The following is a 21,698-nucleotide window of genomic DNA, read 5'->3' as shown; positions in this document are numbered from 1 at the left end:
CAATCAACTGAAGACACTGTTGGGCTCCACAAAGGATAGAGTAGAAATGTTAAATAAGGCCGGGGTTTATCAAATTAATTGTTCACAGTGTGATAAAGTATATGTAGGTCAAACAAACAGATCGTTAGATGTTAGGTTCAAAGAACATATTGCAGAAGTAAGTAAGGCTAAGAGGGAAACTGATAAGGGATTAAATTATGAGTTTAGGTCTAAGGTAGCTGAACATGTATATCAGGAAAATCATTCAATTACGACATCAAACATTAAAATTTTAAGAAATGTCTCTTCTCCGTGGAAACTTGATGTTGCTGAGAGCTTGGAAATCTACCGACAGGTACAAACGCGGTTGTTGAATAAAGATCAAGGAAATGGTAGCTCCTGGCTCTTCAAGTTTATACCTAAGCATTAAACGCAACAAGCGAGTAGAAGTAAGCACCGTAGTAAATGTAACTAGATAAGTACCTAGATAAATTATTATACCTACGCATAGTATAAAGTGAAAGATTCGACTACATCTATTACTTTTCTTGTCGATATTTATGTTTGAAACTCATCATAAATGTAGTTCAAACATAAAAGCGGCCAGACCTACTGTGCAGCATTAGAGTGATTCAAATTTTGTCTTTTTTGCCCCCCCGATGCTTAAACGATTGCATTTGCCTTTTAACCCACCTAAATTTTTAGCTAATTTGGATGTAAATTGAATGAGCACGCGTGGTTTGAAGTTTGTATGAAAATTACTATGAAAACAGTAGCTTTCATGGAAAACCGTTCCCCAACGCTTCCCTTTAATAATTTAATCAATAATGAGCATTTTTGTTTTCTTCATAACTTTGCTTCTAAGCGAGAAATCGCTTCGCAACAACAACTGCCTTTTAGCTTGAGAAGTATTCTGTGTAGGCATTGTGTTGATTACATTTAAAAAGTTCATGGGCCACCTCATGGAACGGTCTTTCACATAAGCGTCGATTTTAACAGTAATGTCCATACAAACTTCAAATGACGTGTGCACAATTAAATTACATCCAAAATTGCTAAAAATTTAGGAAGATTATTAAAATGCCAAATGCAATCGTTTAAGCATCGGGATCAAAAAAGTCAAAATTTGAATCACTCTACTGCAGCATTGTTTAAAATACCTGTGAGTCAATGGCGTAGCCAGAAAATTGGTCTGGGGGGGTGGCGGTTTCCTGAACATCGGAATCCTCGGATTTTTGGAGCTGGCTTTCTTCCGTATCTCGACGAATTCCGCTCGTGTGGGACATTCCTTAGGGGTGGCCTCATGTTTCGCTCCGCAGTTAGCACACTTGACATCAATTTGTTGCATTTCTGGGTTTTTGGCGATGATGTACCATAGGCACTTTTCAGTTTGATGCATATATCCACACTTGACGCATCGAGGAGCCAAGTGACAGTTTCTAGTACCATGGCCGTAGCCACAGCAATTCATGCACTGTGTGACATCTCGGTGCACAGGTTTGTACCGTTGCCATTCGACAACGATACTGTCGATCACTTTAATGTTCCTCAGGTCCTTCAAGGTTACAGAACCGTTCCGCAGATGGACCAGGTATAACTGATCACGGTACTTTCTTGACTTGTCCTTTTTGGCAATCTTATACACGCCGGTAACGATGAGCCCGCCAACGCACGGTGCTCTTCGCACAAACGAACCGAGTCGAAGTATTGGACAAGATTACCAAAACACGTCCGATCGAATCGGAAGTCTGGTACCTATCAACTGGGTGGTCCCCCTAGGAAAATGTATGGTGGTGGTGATTATTCATAGTTTCTCGATTGCATACCCAGCACGTAATGGGCGGAGCTGTCTTTGTTAACAAATGCGCACAATACCAGCTGTCAGATGCAAATGTTATACCATTTATGATCGATCTGTCGTCGAAGCATGTCGATCAGTCGTCGATGGAATCGAAAAGCCGAGTAGCAGCTTTCAGTTGGATGGACTTTAAGTCTCCAACCATGGAAAAGGTATAAACACGATTGATCGGCCGCATCGCCGCTGAAGCCATTCGTCTGACTTTCAGTGGAGAACATCGGAATCCCAGAAGTCACCAATCTTAAAAAATGTTAAAAAAAGGAAAAATAAGCAAAATTGGAAGCGGCGCCAAACCAAACGCAAATATATTTTTTTTGCAACGTTTGGTTTCCACCCGCGGTGAAGCCATACCTATATCGTTCTCTATGGCGCTGGTGGAAAAGTGAGAGGAAGTTCAAGAACTGATTGCAAACAGTCCTTTTCAGGACTAAAACTGTTTATCCAGGAAGAGGAATTAACCGTTGGGTTCACCTAGTCAAACAGACTATTCGGATTAAATTTTCAAATTTTCTCCGTTTAAACGACAGTGACGATTCCTCATTTTCAGTTATGCGCCGTTTCGAACACTAACAGCAGATAACGAAATTTTCCGCTAAGATGGCGCCTTTATCGGTTTTGCTGTTCCTGACAAGATTCTTTGGTTTTATTTCTGTTAGAGATTGGAAATTAAATAGATTTTTTCCGGGACACCATTTGATTCCAAGAAGTTTGATCCGAGATGAATTTTCTTCAAAGTGCAAAACTTAATCGTTTGGTGATGACAGAAAGTTGCCTACCGTGGGGCATCGAAATCCGTACACTTAAGCACATTAGTATTTGAAAAAGTCATTAGAAAATTAGAATCGAATGTAAATAACACGTTTGTCATCGACACAGGAGCATGAAGGCCTCTACTTTTGAAGTGTTTCACATTTACTCATTAAAAACTACGAAAAACATGATAAAATAATGAATTAAATCAACTACTCCTGACTCGAAATCCGTCCACCGTGTACGGATTTCGAATCAAAGGATCAAAATCCGTACAGCTATTTTTCAACTAAATATTTAAATTGAAACAGTCTGGCTGACTAAACTACCACTGTAAATAGTTCAATACGCACCTTGAGAAGCGATCCCTTCGCTTTAAATTCCGCTTATCTTATTTAATGATTCGCAATTAGCAATTAAAACACAGTTACTTTTGGTGCAATTATGCTCTACTCGAAAACAAGATGGCGGCACAAACTCCGCGTTTGGTGGGTGGAGATTTGTTTTTGATTTTTGTTGTTTTAATTTCAAAGCCTTCTTTCCAATTCTATGCCCAAAAAGCTTACTGCCAAGAATCTGAACAGGATAAGATTAATTATTTCTACATTAATTACCTTTAACCCTCTTTAATTAATTGATATCTCATGAGGTGGACGGATTTCGGTGCTGTACGGATTTCGGTCCCGCACGGTAATTAACTGCATCAAACGCTCGTCGGAACCTTGCGTTGGCATTGTCCAAAAGCCGCTCAATGATTTTTCGCAGCTGCTTCAGATCTTGTTAAACTGCTTGTAGTGCTCTACAAGTCTTGTGAACATTGCAATTCGTTCCGTTCACGTTTTGTCCATGTTAAAGTGATTTTCAAGCTTTTAAGTGCATACAAATAATGTTCACCCCAAAAGTCGTTGTTCTACAAAATTCTTGAATTTATGACAAACGATGGCTGATTTATTATATTATTATTCCTCTTTTTTCCCTGGAAATTTGAGTAATATAATTGTCAATGTGCGATTTATCGTTAAATTCTTAAAAATCAGAAGCTAAACATTTGTCATAAATTTGCACGCTGAGATTTTTTTAAACAAGTTGTTCAAACAAAGAAACTTCGATTTCACTTGTTACTACGTTGCACTCAATGTTAAAATCATGCAGACATATGGTGAAATTAACAAAATTTGGAAGTCGTTTGTTGTAAGCATCAAATATCATATGATTTGATTTATGTTTTGTTCGAACAACTTGTTTAAAGAAATCCTAACGTGCAAATTTATGACAAATGTTCAGCTTCTGATTTTTAAGAATTTAACGATAAATCGCACAGTGACAATTATATTACTCAAATTTTTAGGGAAAAAAGAGGAATAATAATATAATAAATTAGCAATCATTTGTCATAAATTCAAGAATTTTGTAGAACAGCGACTTTTGGGGGGAACAGTATTTTTATGCACTTGAAAGCTTGAAAATCACTTTAACATAGACAAAACGTGAACGGAACGAATTGCAATGTTCACAAGACTTGTAGAGCACACCCAAAGCTTCCGTATAGAGGTTGTTGCGATAGGTTTCGACGTTTATATCTCTTGTTAGATTTTTTCCAAAATTGAAAATAGCCCAAAAACACTAAATCGACTTGAGCCACCTCGAAATTTTATCCGAATTAGCTAAAAATTTGACAGGAGACTTATTTTAGTATAAGAATTGTGATTCTGTGCTGACCGGTTGGATTTCTGATACTTTTTGAAAACATGAAGAGGTCTAATCTAGATGGTTCTGTTAGAGATAAAAAAGATTATTGAAATAAAACCTGTATTGCACAAGACAGAGTTGTCCTATCAGTTTGCAAAAAAATTGCTATTTTTGCAAAGTTTGCTCCAGTTTGCAAAAAAAATGCTCTTTTATTGTTCACCATTTTTAACAATTAAATAAAATTCATTCAATGAGTGCAAATAATAGATTGATGTCTAGGTTTCCTAAATGTTACTTTGATCTGTCAAAATAGTGCACGCCTCAGCCATGCAGACGCGTGCATTAAAAATACACCTGCGTGTAATACACGCCAGTGTATTTGATGTGCGGCGTGCGCCATTTTGACAAATCGAAGTGACATTTAGAAAACTCAAACATCCATCTATTAGTTGTACTCACTGAATGAATTTTATCTAATTGTTAAAAATTGTGAAAAATAAAAGAGCAGATTTTTTGCCAACTGTGTAGGGCAACTCTGTTGCGAGATTGATTCTTTCCGTTTCAGTTTTTTGTCTATTTCGACCTTTTGTCCCTTTCATCTTTTTGATCTTATTGATATTTTTTTTCGACGTTTTGTCCCGTTCGACGTTTTGTCCCGTTCGACGTTTTGTCCTTTCGACCTTTTCGACCTTTTGTCTTTCGGCGTTTTGTCTTTCGACCTTTTGCCCTTTCGACCTTTTGTCCTTTCGACCTTTTGTCCCTAACCCGCGCACTCATAACGATTGATGAAAGGGCGGGGCTAATGGGATTACATCATTAGATTCAAGAAAGCTGGTTTTCGGCGCGCGCGAGCCGTTTTGATCGGGATTCCGCAAAGAGCGGACCAATTCTGAGTTTAGTTATGAGCTGTCAGTTACGGTCTGTTCGAATATTAGATAACGGAGTAGGGGGTGGAGGTCTTTTGAGATATTATTAAGCGTAACAAATTATCTGCATAGAAAAAAAATTGAAATTAAAAAAATATTTATTATCTTTCAAATAGGTTAAAATATACAATACTTAATAATTTATTCTGTCGTGTATCAAACTCTACCAAAAACAAGATTTTTTTCCAGAAAACTTTATTTGTTACGCGTTACGAATACGGGTGGGGGTAATTCTTTAATTTGTTACAGATTGTTACGAAAGGGTGGGAATTTCGTAAAATCAACGTTTTTCGCGTTACGTAATATTTTAACAGACCCTTATTCAAAATGTGTATTATTGAGAAGAGTAACAACAGAAATATAACCTAAGACGCAGTTTCTTCAATTACAAAACATTATCGCTTGGTATCTGTTGGTTCGAGCGACGATCACCGATGGGAGGTTGCTGTAAATAATTGTCACCAAGGTGGCGTCTTTATCGATTTGGCAATCGTCGGCGGAAAGTGAACTTTTTGAACAATTTGTAATAAATTTTCAGCATAGCCACTGGTGGCGCGGGATCGCAGCAGTACAGCAGCACATGCTGACGAACACCTCCAATGCGACGGTTTTCAGTTGGAAATGTTACCAGCGCATTCGTACTGTTGTGTCCGCTCCGCATCGATCGCTTTGATGCATCCGCTGCGACGCGTCCGCTCTGCACGAAATGTTGTTCAAACCGTACTCCAATATAGAAAAGACAGTTGTAGTCCCACGTCAAAAAAAACATCAAAACAACATTTCAAAACTTTACTACATCAACAGTATAGATAGTGGAATATATAGATGAGCGAAGATAAATCCTCTGTCTCCAAACGAACTGTCAAACGTGTTTCCAAACGAGCATGATGTCACGATTTCAATGGAAACGTTAAGGACTGTGACGTCATATGCGCGTGTGCACGGGCAAAAAAATCGACTCAGCTATGCTTTCGCTCATCTATAGATTCTACTATCTATTTATAGATTATAATCAGCAGATGCTAATTGAAATCGGTACAAATGGATCAGCTTTCACTTCCGAAAGCTTCACACTATCAAACTACTCTCACTCACGCCCATTGTTTAAAATAGATCAAATCAGGATGTATATACGGAAATAAGGGTGGACAGAATATGTTCTACCGAGTCCAGACATCCAAAGAGTGTACTAACTGTAATACAGTCCCTTCCCGATTTTGGCAACACGACCGGATTTTAATGTTGCCAAAATGGGGATGTTGCCAAAAACGGGAAAAAAATTTCATACAAAATTTCAATTTTTTTTGTTTACATGATTGAAGCTAAATACTTAGAATATGTACTACAAAGTATGCGGAGTGTGTTTAAGTAATGCACGTGCATCATAATCGTCATTTTTAGCTCATTTAGCTCAAACAAAATTGAAACAAACTCAAGAATTGTAATCAAACGTTAATGTAACTAATTAGGCAGTTTCATAATACAAATTTAATAATAAATAATATTTGAAATTAACAATAGCGTCGGCCATGTCCTTACAAAAAATTGTAGTGATAAAAAACGTTTATATAGTAGTCCATTGAAGTGCTGACTTCAATCTGACATCTCATATAAATTTTAGTCCACCGAAAATGCTTGTTTTTATCATAATTCACTATATAAATCAAATAGCCATCCGACGGATACAAGATGACTAAATGTGCTACAAATTTCGGATTCTTATATAGGGGGAATGACGGCTTTGGCAGGTTTTGTTCTGTTATTGTCAGGGGGGTTTTCTATAACTAATTATGCTCAAATTTGGCCTAAACATTCTTTGCACATCAAAGAATATTGTGGCCAAATTTCATAAAATTTGGTCAACAAAAACCCCCCTGACAATAATAGAATAAAACCTGCCAAAGCCGTCATTTCCCCTAATGGATTTTGATAGAGGCAAACTTTCTTGTGGTCGGTATGATTGAGAGTAAAGTTCTGTGCACTATTTTTGCTTACATCATGGAAAAAAAAGAACGCAAGGCATAATACGTTCCATTGTTTTAGTAAATGGTAACGGAAATCTGCATTCTGCACATTGGTCAAGCGTAGAGCGAGTATGGGTTAACTACACTCGACTCACTAAAACCAAATCCCTTTGCACTAGTCGGTCTCCTAGCACTCAACCCAGGAATATTTCAGGCGGCAATGATTGATCCATGAGCACTATGTGCACCTCGCACTTCGAGTGATAGTTTGGCCGAGTGGAAGCTGGTGGACCATTTGCGGCATGCCACCTCTGACACTCGATAGCAGTCAACCTACTGGTGCTCGCTGCAGGTCATCGCCCTCCAGTTCTCCATGCACTACTTTCAGTATTATAACTTTGAAAAGATGGAAGAATTCTACATCATATACTGAAGAGGGAAGCAAAGCAGAGCGGACTAGTGATTAATACGTTGAAGACGAAGTAGGCTCAAGAGAAGACAACGGCTATTCGACAAAATCAAGGTGGTTGAAGAATTCGTGTACTTGGGCTCACTTGACCTCCGATAACGATATCAGCAAACTAATTCGGAGACGCAGCGTGGCAGGAAAGCGTAAGTACGAGATCTGTACTATGCTTGTGGAGGATAAACGCGCACTTGGTTCTCTACAACGATCCGACAGGCACAAGAAGGCGAGGTGTGCAGCGATCAAGGTGGATCGATCAGGTGGAAGACGATTTACGAACCCTCCGTAGAATGCGTGACTGGTAACGTACAGCAGTGGACGGAGACGACTGTTATGTACCGTAGAGGCCACTCCGGCCTTAGGCTGAATAAATAATAATAAAATCACATGGGACGCATCACTCGCCTATCGAAGCAGCTAGACTTACACCAGCGATCTCATGGGAACTTCTCAGGAGCCACTTCTGATACTTCGCCATCACAAACAGAACACTCGAGAGCAGAAATTGGAAGTGTGAGTGAGTCTTGTGAGCATTGATCTATTGCAATCTATGCTACATCCATAGCCAATTAGTGAACTGCCTCACTCAGATGTATACCAAATAACGAGTAAGAGCGATCGTTGCTGTGATAAACAATGAGCAACACCGTCTAACAAGCCAAGCCGTGGTGAAGTATCCATGTAAGCAACGATAAAATAGTCGAGAGAAAGTATCGACGCCTCCCATTCAGTGTACTAGAGTTCCAGACTCATAGAGGTCTTCATTTTTAGAATGCTTGAATGGCTTCTGCTATCAGCGCACCGGAACGACGCTCATTGTTGTGTTACCAAGTGATTCGCTATACTCAATAGGCTTCCATTGGTGAGTGTTAAAGACCATTAAACGGTAAATCATCTAACTCCAATTTCAAAGATCTTAGGAAGCTCATAACTTGTCCCGCGGAAGAGCATCAAGTTGGCTAAGATTAACCCGATTTTTTCTCATGATCTGATTTTGTTCAATGCCTGCTTGAGAGCCTTACGATTACATGTTACCAAACTCTTACCATTACAAGCAGTATCGGTTGCATTGTAATGTAAACGGCGGGCTTCGCTTAATAGATGTTGTACTATATACAACGGTGTGAGTCAGCTTATCGACGACGAAATCAGTGAGATGCCAAAAAATACGACATTCTACGGTGGGCTGGTTAGATTAGGGTAGTGTGAATAGGGACATGGAAAACGTGAATAAAAAGAGCAGAAAAGTTTCAATAAACATTATTTGCAATGAGCGGTAATACGAGTGGTGGTTCATTAATTCAGTGGAAGTGCCCACTCTTCGTACAGAGCCCATAATACGCATATAAACCCTAATGACATTCACTTTCGGTTTTGATTATCCTATTAGATATTAATAAAAAGGTTTTAGCTCTAAAAAGTAATAAAAAAAATGTGTTCGATGTTGTTGCCAAAATCGGGAAGAAAATGTTGCCAAAAACGGGTGTTGCCAAAATCGGGAGTAGACAAAAACGGGTGTTGCAAAAATCGGGATGGGACTGTATTCATAAATGGTACCTCATTGACCCAGCTGCAATGCTATCGAATTAAACCTCTACATGTCCACTAGATAGTCACGCAATCGCAACCGTAAATGCACAGTTGACCTGTTGTGCAAATCAAAGCGAATAAATAAATAACACAAGATGAATGAATGGATCAATCAAGGTACCTCATTTTGCACTCACCGCATCGAAACAACGGCGACACTGTATACGCATATTTCTATTCGTGTTGTTTTGACAGAACATGTCTACGATTACTCGATCTGTTCGTTTCATAGCGGCAGTTTTTGCTTATTGATTGATCCATTAGACAATGACAGCGATGAGCAAGACACATCCACAAATCATCCCGACCCCAGGCCTCGCCCATCCACCCCAAAATCCCAATCTCTCGAAAAACGGTCGCCGAAAACAGCTGGAAATGTAGTATTTTCATGGACAAGGACTTCAACAAGGACTTTAATATGGGGCACACACTTGGCACGGCAAATGCTGGGTAAAGCGTACCATTGGTACTTCGCGTACCTGAAGGAATAAAATAGACCCCATCTCGCGGTCCTTAGCCTCTTACCCAGCAACTCCTATCCCTACCTCCCCGCGGTGCTGGCCGGGATACGAGCAACCTTAGGGAAGATCGGGTAACCAACCCCGGTGGGAACTATGGTCGTATGCTGACAGGGAAGGGGGGGGGTTTGTCTTACTGAGCGTCTGTTCTCCATGTCAGGGTCGACTCACAACAGCGTCTGTTCTCCATGTTAGGGGCGGCTGATCATCGTCCGAGTGCCAGCGAAGGACTCTAACTGAAACTGTGCACCACGGTCCACCGGGAATAAGGAGGAAAGGGAATTTAGGGGGTTTGGTGTCAGGCCCTGCAAGCCAGCCTTTAAAAAACATACGCAACGAACAATCAACAAGAGAGTACGGACCGGAACCATCGGCGAAGACCACTGCGACGAAAAGGTACTAGCGGTTGGAAACTTGGTTCGTGGAACTACAAATCTCTCAACTTCATCGGGAGCACACGCATACTCGCCGATGTGCTCAAGGACCGTGGATTCGGCATCGTAGCGCTGCAGGAGGTTTGTTGGAAGGGATCAATGGTGCGAACGTTTAGAGTAGGGTGGTCTAACCGGTAGTACCGAAACCGGTAATACCGGTATTACCGGCCAATTTTGAGTACCGAATATACCGGTATTAGTGACGGAAAATACCGGTATTTTCGGTATTTAAAATTTTTCAATATAAAAAATCTTGAATAGTTAGAACCCAAAATGCATCAGCTAAAAACTGCAAAATTTTTGTTTGTTTGGAGTTTGCTAGCTGCAAACTGCAAAAACTTACAACAATTGAATGCGCGCATGGATGAAGCTTTGCACAAGTAAGCATCATTGAAGACGTCCACGCTACAGCAAAATTCGGTCATCATCGTACTCTTCATTTTCTTAGGCATCCGTCAAATTGCCAATGACTTTTTTCTTCAATAAACATTGTTTACATTATCGAGAATAGACGAAATTGTGAAAAAATCGGTTGGAAGACGGCTGAGTTATTAGTTCATACTTCCTGGCCACTTTTCGTGACAGTCTCAAATTTGATTCTGCGGAATGACCCCCCTATGTTTTCCCGAAGGACATATCCTACGTCAAAAAGTAGGTGTTGTAGCAGTTGTCTAACGTAGAACACTTGTGAAAATGATTTGCTGCAAAAATATGTGCCATCTGAATTCGCTGATACCAAAACAGGACATGCTAGAATAGCATGTTATCCATGCTCAAGCAGTTCTATGTGTTGAGAGGTTCGTTGAAAACTCTGAACGATTTGGAACTTCAATCCAAATTCAACTTCACTGATGACGATGTTGACGATGACGAGATAGCTGAAGCAATTCAAGCCCTCGAACTTGTTCAGCTGCTGTGAAACTGCTCTGCCGTGAAGCCGACGTGGCGCTCCAATTTATGTTGGAGCAACTTTCAAACCAAGCCACAGAAATGGCCGTCAACTGATTCTATGTTCACAAAGAACTAATCCAAGGGAGACGATGAGAATACGTCGATATTTTTGCTTTTTCGAATAATGCTGCCGTAAAGCAATTGATCAGAAACAATTTGGGCATTTTCTTCAAGACATCCAGAGCTACTTTGATTAAGCAAGCAGACAAGATCTTGAAACAACTAAATTATTCCTGATGCCACGTTGGAACTGAGACAACGACCATACCTGACGATAGGTACGAATAAGATATCTCTATGATTGATTTTACTGGTTTATCAGTTTAAGAACAACTCGTGATCAGACAGCAGAGCAAAACACTTGCGTTGACGGTGGCCACTACGTTGACGCCAGGATTCTTGCAAGCAATCCGTGAAGAATTCTCCTGCTATGATTGAGGACAAGCCTCTCGGAATCAAAAAACTAAATACAGTCGCATTTTCAAGGGCAAACCACCATTCAAACTTATTATTACAGCTTTGCTTGACAGGTTTGTGTGGCTTCCGTCTTGAATGGGGCTCTCTTGAAAACGCGAGTGTATTTAGTTTTGGATTCCGGGAGGCTTGTCCTTAAGGGTGCTTGACAACTCGTCTAACTTCAGCTAATGCGGATTGAGAAATGAATCACACAGTATGTTATGTCTACTTGAATTTCCCAACAAGCAATGACTTTCACGTTTAAAGTTTGTCAAAAAATATTGTTTTTCACCCCAAAGTCAAAATAAAAAGGTTTTTTTTTAACATTTCTGATTTTTTTTTACAAATACCGGTATTTTACCGGTACTACCGGTATTGACTCCACCAAATACCGAAAACCGGCATTTGTCAAAAATGGCCAATACCGACCACCCTAGTTTAGAGGTAATCATACCATCTACCAGAGCTGCGACCGCGTAGAGCTATGGAAAATTATGGACGAGAACAGCTTCCCTGGGAAGCTTACCAGACTGATCAAAGCAACGGTGGATGGTGTGCAAAACTGTGTGAAGATTTCGGGCGAACACTCCAGTTCGTTCGAATCGCGCCGGGGACTAAGACAAGGTGATGGACTTTCGTGCCTGTTATTCAACATTGCGCTAGAAGGTGTCATGCGGAGAGCTGGGTGCAACAGCCGGGGTACGATTTTCAACAGATCCAGTCAATTTATTTGCTTCGCGGATGACATGGACATTGTCGGCCGAACATTTGCAAAGGTGGCAGAACTGTACACCCGCCTGAAACGTGAAGCAACAAAAGTTGGACTGGTGGTGAATGCGTCAAAGACAAAGTACATGCTTGTGGGCGGAACCGAGCGCGACAGGGCCCGCCTGGGAAGCAGTGTTACGATAGACGGGGATACCTTCGAGGTGGTCGAGGAATTCGTCTACCTCGGATCCTTGGTGTTCGCTTCCGATCCGGCAGGTTCGAGACGGCGTGGAGCGCAGCGAGCGAGATGGGCAGACCAGGTGCAAAACGACTTGGCGAGCGTGGGGCGTATCCGAGGTTGGAGAGATGCGGCCTCGAACCGTGCATTGTGGCGTCAAATTGTTGATTCAGTGTTATCTGTTTAGATGTTAACTAAATAAATGAAAATGAACACTTGTGGTATTCGTACCATGGTACAAGGCGACAAGAAAATAATTTCAAGGCTATCTTTAATGAAGACAATTATTGATATGGCACTCATTTCAAGATTTTTGTACCATGGTACGAATATCACAAGTGTGTCCCCCATATAAAGTAAGTGAGCAAAACTGGGGGTCAGGGCGATTCCTGGATGTCCCACCTTATGATCGGCACTACGAAATATTGAAGTGATTATGTGTAGAAGCAAAATTAATAAATACCTGAACCTTAATGAAAAATTACACATTAGGGGAGATCCATTAATTACGTAACGCAAAAAATGGCAATTTCCAAACCACCTCCCACACTTTGTCACACTTTTTGTATGAACCACCTGAAATTTTTATATGGATTGTCACATTTAGGGTAACCCTCCCCCCTCTGAACGTTACGTAATTTATAGATGCTCCCTTATGCGTATTCATGTTTATAAGCAGTTTACAATAAATCCATGAATAAATGAACTGAGTCTCACCTGGAATACCATGTTGGTTAAAGGTATTCGTATTTTTAAAAGTAGAGGGTTATATTAAAGATACGACCGCAAATTGAACGTAAAATTACATATATGGCCAGATCGGACTATGGGCTCGGAAATTATGGCCAAAATTGAAAAATTGCGTAAAAAATGTCACTTATTTTTAAGCCACTTATCCTTAACCGATTTACTCGCAACAAGTTGCATTCGACGCAGAAACTAGAATGAACTTAACAATATGTCCAGAAAAGCAAGAAACAATTTGTAGTTTTCAAACATCATAATATCTTCTTCCCAAAATAAATTGACTACAGCACCATAGTGTAACAAAATGCATTGTTCAATCACAATTGGCAGGTAAAATACGAACCTAAGTCTCAAATAATTGTACATTGTTCTGAGAATAATTTTCTGTATAAAATTTGTTTTGCACAAAACAAAAAATCATAACTCAACTCCAGCCTAATTGTCCAGCAAAATTCTAAACATATAATTCCCGCTTCTTTCTCAAAAGCCAACCCACAGAAGCTGCGTGATTGTCGTGCTTCCTTCCCTGTCGTCGTCGTCGTCGTCTGCGATGTTCTTCTGTGCAATGCAGATCGCGAAAATTAACCATACACATTGGTTCACCTTTTTCTCACGATTCCGTCCCGCACATCCAACGAAATGCATGCAATATGACTCCTGAATAATGCAGCATACCGAAACCAGATGAAGAACCACCATGGAACCATACGAGCTGCCAGCGATTGGAGCGGTATGCGAGAGGAAAGACAGTGCAGTGGGGGACCACCACCGTTCCGAATCGCTGAGCGAGGATCATCCATCGTCGATCGTTTTCTTCGTCAACCCCGCGCAATGCCGCAGTCGTCGTCGTCGCTGTCGGAAGCCAGTCACAGAAGCCCCTTTTCGGTAAGCGTCGTCGTCGTCGTCTTTGTCTCTCGGTATTCTTGCGGTCGCGCCCAGGAAAATTGCTATACGGGGTACATATAATTTCCAAGTTCAAAGAGTAATACACATTATGATTTGCTGAGGTTCTGGCTCAGCAGCAAATGCCTCATATATTCTCGCAGAACGAAAACAAAACGTCTTCGAATCATTCGACGAAAAAATATGTTTCTGGTTCGGTTTAAGTCCATTGAGAAGTCAAAGGGCAGAAATTTCGGCATCAAAAAATGGGACGCGAGAGCTTTAAATCTCCAATAGGATAAGTCGAAAGATATGCCCCAACTAACATTGCAACGGTGGTAAATCCATACTTCTCCATATTTTTTGTTAGACAAAGATGTCTCTAGATGCAGCGATGCCAGCTATGCAGATAACTTGATCATTCCACCCTTTTTTCGTAGAAGAATAAGTGATCTAATTTTTGGTTAAATATCTTGGCTGACCTTTTGCAAATTGAATATCTTTCGGATGCTTTATTTGCCCAATCGTCACACGTGCTTTACTGATCATCCTCAAATCCTGAAACTATATATTCACATGTGACGATTGGGCAAATAAAGATCCGAAAATTCAGTTTGCAAAAAAGGGCCTACCGCGGTTGGTACTCGGAGGTTCACGCATGCTCCGACGCAGCAAAGCTAGAATAATAAAACCCAGATCAATCCACCTAGCGTTGGTGGTGCCTTTCTCGCGCATTAAAAATATAAGAAAAACACATAAGAGAGGTCGAAATAGCACTTTAGGGGGATAGATTTTACTTTTTCCATAAATTCATATGCATTTGCGGTCATTAACGGGCTTGGTGGTCATATGGCTACTGCTTCTGCCTCATAAGCAGGAGGTCGTGGGTTCAATCCCAGGCCCGTTCCATTCCTCCTACTTTGTATCTTTTCATATATTTCTCATGTTCTAGCAATCGCTAGAACTGGAAATGGTCTATCATACCGTTTCTATCTTCTATCCCTATACTTACAACTTGATTAATTCTAGCAAATTACTGTTAGAATTCGAAATGAGCGAAAAAAGCTCGTTTCGACATCCAATTAGAATATATATCACCCTTTTCATTACTATCACATTGGCAACCCGTTAACCAAGACGAACCTCTGCCATAAAACCTAACCCCCAGAATCCAATAAAATTCCGCAGGAACTCGTGGCGAGTGCAGAGGTGTTCTCGGCTTGCAGTGGGCGAGTAACTGCATCATCAATTCCTTCCCATCCCCGATGACCGTGAGGACGTGGCCAGCGCCGTTATCGACCATCCAAAATACTAGAGCTCTCGGACTGTGCACATTGAGGTTGGAAAGCAAATCCCATGCTTCCATCCATTGGTTCCCTGTGCAATTGCGATTGTTCTGGTCGATCACGGAGTAGCAACTACGAAATGCACGGTCATCATGCTCATGCTCATGCTCATGTTCAAATTCATATGCATTTGCGGTCATTTTTGTCAAAATTTGCTGCAATTTTTGAAAAAAAAATAAATTTCGTTTTTGAAAAAAAAAATTACAAGGGGGGACCCTTGGCAGAAAATCAATGTTTATTCAATAACTTTGGAACGCAATTACCGATCGGGCCAATTTTCAATAGGAAACAACTAGACCGCAATCCGCATCGACTGCAACTTGTTGCGAGCAAATCGAATAATGCTAAGTACAAAAAAGTGTGTCTCACATTTTTGTACACACACATACACATACATACACACATACAGACATCACCTCAATTCGTCGAGCTGAGTCGATTGGTATATAACACTATGTGTCTCCGAGCCTTCTATCAAAAGTTCGGTTTTGGAGTGATCCTATAGCCTTTACGTATACTTTGTATTCGAGAAAGGCAAAAATGATAGTTGTGCGTGGCTTCTGTTTTTAATGGGGTGCCCTTGAAAACGCGAGTGCATTTAGTTTTGGATTCCGGGAGGCTTGTCCTTAAGTACGACGAAAACCAAAACTGTGGTCGATCTCACTATCATATTAAGGTTTATGACACAAATCTCATTAAATAGTTGATAAAAACTGTTTAAATTTTATATATTTAATACTGACCATTTAAGTAATTATAATATTTAAAATGATTTACTCAAAATTGGTTAAAAATTAAAAAAGGTTAAAATTTCTATTACAAGTTACCTTTTGAAGATTAAACATGTTCCCAAGAATAATACAAACAATTTTTTATTTCTGATCAGTTGCCATCAAGTTTATGTATTAATTTCTAGATCTGTTATATTTAGACATACTAAAAAAAAATTGGCATCGAGGAAGACCGCACTTATTAAGTGTGCGCCAATATGTGATCTGCTGTTATGTTTTCAACCGTCAAGGCTCTTTCCAGGGAGTAAGGAGAAGAGTGTGACTCATACATCGACGGGCAAGCGAGAGACGATGGTTTTACGGTGATCATCGCATGTTCGGTACTCCCGGGTAGTTAAATTGCTTCACGGTATACTCCAATAATGCTATTTTTTTCGTCTCCAATATTGAATGCTGCCTCTGCTGCCGCCGATTCTGGAGAAGTTCTGATGGGGTGTCGTGCCAGATATGTATACCCATTGCGCGCTCCGTCGTCTGTTGGACATGGCTGCCAGTCGTCAGCCGCAGCCATCCCGTCCGTAAAGGGGTGGTTCAGGTCACGATCGTCCCGGCTGCAGCCTTCATTTTGCCAAAGCATTTCGATGTAATTATAATGACAGTTGTGTCTGAGCCTTGGACGGTGGGATGAGAAAATACGCTGCTGATTTTATGGACTTTGACGTATACGTACCGGCGGGAGCAGATATATGTTGCTGTTTGCGCGTTTTTCTCTCTTGCAAAATCGAAAATTTCAACCTAATGATAAAGGGCGGTAGTTCTGAGAAATTTGCCATTCAGCGATGACTAACAAAAGTCGTAAACTTCATCGATGGGACGTAAAATATGTATCATAAACAATCAACCAACGGTCATCACACGACCTGTTTACGAACTTATTGAACCGTCAGAAGGTTTGATTAAAACCGCCAACCGTTTATTTTAATTTGAGTGGTTCAGCATCAAAACCGAAGTTGTGTTCCGTAAATGACATTTCAAATACGCTGGGTTGAAATGTCAATAATTGTGTGACACTCTCATGTTCCATGCTTTAAATTTGTTAGACAAAAGATCTGTGAGATAAAAAAATAATACATTCACTAATAGGAAGATTATCTTATTATTGCCGTTTTTCATATACGAAGCTTTATAAGTTTCCGTCCCCATCTTTCAATTCTAATGTAACCACACGACGATATTCACACCCAATCACTGAAACTCTGTCCAAATGAAGATAGTCAGGCATGCAATAGCAAAAACTAAATGTTATCGTCCAAAGCACATTGTTTGATAAGCAAAGCACCCACAACCACCTTGTTAAAAAAGGCCTAGCAAGCAGTATCCGAAGATGATTAGAAGGCTGCTACTGCACACAACTTCCGTAGACAAAGCTCCACAGCGAGTGGGGAAAACAAAAAAGATTGAAGTCCCCATTTAATTATAAGCCCTCCAACTGGCCGGGTTAGAGAGGGAGAAGCGAGCGATAAATTATTGATTTCTTCCACTGGTAGGCTGCACTCTGGCAGATCGAACAAGGCTAATAGCAGAATGGAAACGAGATGTTGCAGAAAAAACTTCTAGGAACACGATTATCGTTAATTGAATCATGATATATTGGGAGAAATGATCAACGATCAGAATGCTGTGGACACTGAAGGTACGTAGTTGGTTCATGGGCAAAGTTGAATTATTAACTAACCTAAATTTAAATTCAAGAGCCCCGCCAGGCATGGAAGGATAAGTGGCATCCCATATGGTCTAGTGGCTAGGATATCTGGCTTTCACCCAGAAGGCCCGGGTTCGATTCCCGGTATGGGAAAGTTTTTTTGAGTTGTTAACATTAAAGTTAATCACTGTTGTAGTTGCTTTTTTCAATGTATTTGTTTGAATTGAATAAATACTACTAGTGATGGAACAATCGAGTTTAGAAATGATTTGCATACACTATTTTTTTGCAATAACGGAATAGAATTTTCAAATTAGTGGATATGCAGTTAGTATGTAGGGAAGACCGGGGCTGGTTGGCCCAGTTGCTTTTGTGAAAATGCTTTACGGCACATTTAAGGCTCATTATAGTGATTTTAGTGGATTATTAGGTCATCCATGTACGGATGTATTTTTGTGTTACCGTTTGTACAGGGCCACGTTTTTTTTGCTATTTTGGCGCTAGTGAGTTAATTTATGTTATGGTAAAGTCATATTTGTAACAGGAATCAATATTCGTCTAATTTTCAACATCGTGGTACGCCGGGAAGGGTATTCAAAATCCTACAAAATGGTATAAATGATTCCAGGGTAACCTCACTTTTGTGGTTGTAAGTTGTGATTGTTCTCGAAAACATCCAGTGGGGTAGGTTTGCCAAAATTTTGTGTGGACTGACTAAAAGTAGCATTGAAGGGAGAAAAAATTACATCAAACGTAAGTATACTCTGGTGAAGGAAAACAAAGTACACTGAACCCTCTTTTTATGGTATTTTTATATACGGCACTTCGTTTTACGGCCTCATTTTTACGGCAGAAGACGTAAAAAGAATTTTAAGCATATTTGACATCTAAAAGTAGATGAGCATGAGCATGAGCATGAGCATTATGACCGCACAATTCGTAGTTGCTACTCCGTGATTGACTAGAACTTGAGAAATTGTACAGAGAACACAATAAATGGGGCTTGGGACTAGCTACCCATTCTCAATGTACACGTTTCGGGAGCTCAAATATCTAAAGTCAATAACGGCGCCGACCACGTCCTTACGGTCATATAGGAAGGGGATGATTGTTAGTCCGACTCTCGTTGCTACTAGAGACCGAGAACACCTCTGCATCTCCACGATTGTCTTGGGATAGGATATCGTTTTAGTTACAAAGGATAATTTATCTGGATTCACTTCGGTAAGTGATGCGATCTATGGGATGGGAAATAACACTCTCGCTGTCTGAAACTTTCACTTTCTGATTCATTTACTCACCCGCGCAAATCAGAGCAAAATTACGGCGACCGGCCGATCGTTTTGCCTTCCGCACAAAGCAAAACTAAACTTCGACGACCGGCCAATCCGCTGACTGGAGAAACACGACCGGACAAGAAACAAACTTTCACTTTCTGATTTATCTACTCACCCACACAAAGCAAAACGAAACTTTGACGACCGGTCGATCCGCTGACTCGAAACAAGAGCCAACACGCACTGAACTAATTAACTTTACTACCGGCCGCGCAATGCAAAACACAAAATTTCGGCAAATCGCGCGATCGTACGGCCGTCCGAAACAAGAGCCAACACGCACTGATCTAATTAACTTTACTACCGGCCGCGGAATGCAAATCACAAAATTTCGGCAAATCGCGCGATCGTTCGGCCGTCCGAAACAAGAGCCAACACGCACTGAACTAATTAACTTTACTACCGGCCGCGCAATGCAAAACACAAAATTTCGGCAAATCGCGCGATCGTACGGCCGTCCGAAACAAGAGCCAACACGCACTGAACTCATATTTGACATCTAAAAGTAAATATATAAAAAGGCACTCTTAGAAATTGAATGAACTAAGAAGTTCTTGTGCATCTTCAACAATTGTTCTCTTCCACGTCATCCAAGAATTTCCTGGAGTCTACACGCGTAACGAAGGTGTTTATTTCTACTCGCGCAATTTGAGGTCTATTATTCCTTTTTTTAATGATTCATGTTCTTTTAAGGCTCAAGGAAAATTAGGCGAAGAAAAAAGCTTTCTGAATGATTCATTACCGGCGGTGTGTCGTCTGTCTCTTTCCGTTATTTGGAAAATTGTTATTGTGTTAGTGCAACACCGGGCAATATCACAAACACTCATTAAAAAAAATACGAATTTATGTAGTGGTGTGTTGCCAACCTTTTTTTTCCTAAATCCGTAGAATTTAATTGGATACGCCTTCATTAACCGTTTTCGGTCATACAAGAACTTCCTGGAGTATATGCCTCAAGGTCTACACGCGTAACTAAAGGGCTGTTATCTTTTTTTAAATGGTTGATGCCCTTTCTAATCCATAGAATCAAACTGGATATGACTTCAGTAACTTCCGTTTCAGGTCAATCATACTTCAGAAGTAATTAAAATTGAATTTTATACATTAATGTTACATAAAACTTCAGCCTGGATTTATATTCTTATATTTGGTGTCAAAAACGTTAAAATAGTTGAAATATTCACCAAAATATTGTTTAATTTAAATAGATTAGCAAAAAATAATGGTTTTAAGGGTTTACTAAATCTTGAATATCTCAACGCCGTTATAATATATTTTCGATCTGTTTTCACGAAAACTTTCCTTATAAAAAATATTTTTTTAATAATGGTTGACAATGTACGAGAAAAAATTATTTTACGGACACGAGGTAAATTTCTACGAAAATTGATTGTTGATTTTTTTGTTATTGAATTGGTTCTAGACAATTATGTTATCAATCATTTAGTAATTTGCGTTCGATCATTTAGTAGTTTGTCAATAACTGATTCCAGAAGCTGAATTTCAAAATGTGTTGTATGGTGGACTTCTAGTGCGAAGGTTTTTCTAAAACTCTTTCTAAAGGTTCGCTGTGAGAATTCAACTAATAACGGAGTTATAGCACTAGTTACAGTAACTAAAACTAAATGATCGGAATTTTGTTATCATTTAGTCCAAGTTACTGAAACTGTATCTATAACTCCGTTACTACTGAAATTGTAACAACGAACCGTTAGGAAGAGTTGTAGAAAAACCTTCGCACTAGAAGTCTGCCATTCAACACATTTTGAAATACAGCTTTTGAAATGAATTGTTGACAAACTACTAAATGATCGAAAGCAAATTACTAAATGATTGATACCATCCCTGGTTCTAGAGGCCATATATTAGCATAATGCCAACTGAATTACCATGTAGAATACTCATTATGGTCCATAGAAAAATCAAAAATATTTAACGATTAAAAAGTGATTAAAATGTGGCGAATATAGCCAACACATAAAAAATAATGAAAAATAAACAGCGCGTAAAACCTGACATGCGAAAATTTACGCCATTCTACGCTGAAATGCTCCTCTTGCTAACAAGATTGCTTACAACTTGTATGCAATATTGACGATTCACGTCGAATATTGTATACTTTTAGGCTATATCCCGTATGAAATTACGCTAATAATGGTGTTCCATTCATTTATGTGCATGATTTTTAGCGTAAATTTCAGTGGATTTTTCTATCTGTGAATATATGACAATTAGTGCAAATAAACAGTTTTTTTTTAAATCGCTCTGTCGGAACCTCTAAACTAATTTTTAGAATTTTGAGTTGTTCTGCAGAAATGCTCCAGATGCGATTTTCTTTCATATACAGGGTGTTCAATAAGTTCGAATACACTTTCAAAAAATGTTTACAAATTGAGATAAAATTATTTCTTTTTCCGGTTGCATTT

The 21,698-nt window shown here is 39.8% G+C and overlaps 1 long non-coding RNA gene and 1 other non-coding gene across 2 annotated transcripts in view; both read left to right on the top strand.

The window, feature by feature from the left end:
* The window catches only part of LOC134228018 (uncharacterized), a 593,534-nt gene that overhangs the window by 277,500 nt on the left and 294,336 nt on the right, over positions 1 to 21,698 (top strand). The window lies entirely within an intron of this gene.
* Trnae-uuc (transfer RNA glutamic acid (anticodon UUC)) lies at positions 18,017 to 18,088 on the top strand. The gene has a single exon. It is a non-coding gene; the product is annotated as a tRNA-Glu (tRNA).

Source organism: Armigeres subalbatus, chromosome 3 (genome assembly GCF_024139115.2).
Source record: "Armigeres subalbatus isolate Guangzhou_Male chromosome 3, GZ_Asu_2, whole genome shotgun sequence".
NCBI classification, from domain to species: Eukaryota; Metazoa; Arthropoda; class Insecta; order Diptera; family Culicidae; genus Armigeres; species Armigeres subalbatus.
This window is presented reverse-complemented; position numbering and strand designations above follow the sequence as displayed.